The 2,979-nt window shown below is 40.6% G+C and overlaps 1 pseudogene; it reads right to left on the reverse strand.

Moving 5' to 3' along the window:
• Window positions 1-327: 327 nt before the first annotated feature.
• On the reverse strand, window positions 328-1,613 carry LOC120859213 (annotated as a pseudogene).
• Window positions 1,614-2,979: the final 1,366 nt, after the last annotated feature.

Here is a 2,979-nt window from a genome sequence, read left to right on the forward strand (position 1 = left end):
CGACGTTTAGATTTGGGGGGTGGTGATTCAGAACCAGATGTGTTCACGGTAATGGACGCTACTTCCACCAATCCTGGTTGAAGGGGTTCCAGGGATACCTGAATAACAACTTTTGTTTCAGCGGATAATCCTTCTAGCTGCTTAGGCTTCTTACACATTTGATGACATTGGCTCTCGTGCTCCGTTTTCCCTTTGAAAGTTAAAAACTGTAGCCGACATTTGGAACACTGGTGAAAACTCTTTTTCCAGTGCCCTCTATAGTGACGTCTGTATGGTGCTGCAGTTTTAAAAATTTTGAGACAAAATGGGCAAAGCAAATTCTTAGTGTTACCATGGTATGCTCTGAAATGTGCATCCACATCTGCAAAAAATGATGATCTGTAACTGCAAACCTGGCATACATAGGGCATTTCACCAGGCTTATGAGTGTCTTTCATGTGCTCTAAGAGAACCTGATCTGTCTCAAAGGACAATTCACAGATTTGACAGACTGCGGAGGGCTCCTGGGGAGTGTGGACACCTTCAACGTGACACTGCAGCTGGAAGGGAGTAGGAAACTGGCGGTGGCAGTGCTGGCAGGTGGTGTGGTTTTTCCAGCTGTCACCTCTCAGCCTCTCAAGTTCCAAGTGGTGCTTCATGTGATTCATAAACTTGACATTTCTTAGAACTTTCCAGCAGCTGAGGCATTTAAAGGCTGTGTGAGTCTTCGGTTCTGGCTGCCCAACCCCTATATGCTCTCCACAGTAGAAGTCACGAAGTAACACAATCAGATTTCCTCCTGTGGCATCAACAATCTTGTTTGGACTTGCTAAACTTGGAAAATCAGTTTCTGTCAGTCCATTTCCCCCTGAAGGTCTTACAGGCTTGCAATGAACACTGTCCTTTGCCAAAGGTGTTGGACAAGGTTCTCCATGCTGAACATGGCTTAGTGAGGTATGGACATGGTCTGGTGTGCTTTGCTGAGTAGTCACTGGATGAACAATACCTGAAGGGGAAAAACCTAAAGAATGTTCCCCTATCATGCCATCGCTGAGTTTAGGCCTTTTGGGATTTGTGCTCTTTGTTTCCGAAGTGAAAACTCGCTTTGATCCATGAGGACTTTTATTCATATCTCCTGCAGAAACTGCTGTTGCTGCTGGATGCTGCAATGAACTTGTGAAGGTAATCAAAGAAGAACATAACTCCTTTGAGAAGCTATTAGGTACTATTTGTGGAGAAATATTTTTATCATCAGCTTGAGACAAAGGTTCAGTAATAACAGGACTACCTGTTGATCTTGATTCAGAGTCAGAAACCCGCAAGACACTCTTTGCTTCTGATGTAGGAGTCACATGACTAACAGGCTGTAATTTGTGAGCGTTACCTTTCCTGACGTGACCATACCTTTTTCTCCTTGACCAAGAACCTGGGGTGACTCTGTTCAGTATGTTTGAAACGATTGGTTTTGAAGCTGAGGTCATCCCAACAAAGATCACATCAGCATCTTCATTTACATCTTCCACTCCAACCAAGATCACTTCATCATCATCATCATCTACTTGTTTGGTTTCTCCCTCGCTCTTCCGTAGTTCTGGCTCTTGTTCTTCTTCACGTAACATACATGGTGGTTCCATATTGTTAATACACTTTTTCATTCTTACAGGGTGCGGCCACAAGTCCCAGCGCTTCCTTTATACAAACTGCCACCTAAGTATAAACATACTACGTATTAGTTACGTACAGAAAAAATGTGCAATTTGATCATCTCCAAAACTCTAGGGTTAGTTATAAACACCCTTATCTTACAGACAAAGACACTGAGTGTCAAAGAGACTGGATGACAGCTGAAAAACCTATGACCAGAAGTCTACATCACGCTAGAATCATAGCTTTCTCCCAGGATTACCTTGATCTCTTCTGTTTAAAAAAAGAAAGAAAAAAAAATACACCATCACTACTGATCATCAGGTGAAATCACATGTAACGTACGAGTAGTTTTACAAAAGCATTATGGTACAGTGTTGAGAAACATGGACTTTGGAGTCAAAGGAGATTAAGTTGGAATGCTAAGTTAACCACACACCAGTTGCATCTTCTTGGGCAAATTTATAACTTTTAAACGTGTTTCTGTATCTTAAAGACACACATGCTTATTTCTTAGACTTAAGGTTAACAGCTCTTTTTGAAAGGCATCAGCTATTCAATGGCATCTTGTTTTGTAGTAAAATTGGAAGAAAATGTCTCTTAAATGCACATTACAACTGATTCACAAATTCTAATTTCATAAATCTTAATAAAGAAAATGGGTAGCAAATTCAAAGTAGAAAGTATCTATACACAGTTAACAAACAGCGTAATTCAATGTCAAGCACTTAACACAGGCCTAGGAAATAGAGAATGAACTCTCTTGATAATCTCACCCCAATTCCACACTGATATATCCTAAATTTCTCCCTCTAATCCTGGCTAAAATTAAATCCAATAATGCTTCATCCTTTACTCCACAGGTCTCTTCCCCACACAGCAGGCAAACTGATGCCAGTATTTCTCTCATCCCAATATCAGACAGAGACATCACACACACACACACAACCGATATCCCTTATGACCCCAGGTGAAAGAGTCCTTAACAAAATACTGGCAAACAACACCTAACAACATATAAAAAAGATTGTACACCATGATCACATGGGATTTACGGGGGTATGCAAAGTTGGTTCATTATATGAAAATCAATCAACATTATGCCATTGTAAAACAATGAAACAAAAAACACATCTGCCTGCAGAAAAAGCATTTCCCTGAATCTAGCACCTTTGCATAACAGGGGTTACAAAAGCACTTAATAACTAAGAACAGAAGAGAACTTTCTCAATCAAAGGCTACCTGTAAAAGACCCACACCTAACATCATACTTAACAACGAAAAACTGAAAGCTTTCCTTCTCAGATGGGGAACACCACAAGGAAGTCTATTACAAACTCTGGCTCAATATTATAC

Source organism: Oryx dammah, unplaced genomic scaffold (assembly GCF_014754425.2).
Source record: "Oryx dammah isolate SB20612 unplaced genomic scaffold, SCBI_Odam_1.1 HiC_scaffold_245, whole genome shotgun sequence".
In the NCBI taxonomy this organism is placed as follows: domain Eukaryota; kingdom Metazoa; phylum Chordata; class Mammalia; order Artiodactyla; family Bovidae; genus Oryx; species Oryx dammah.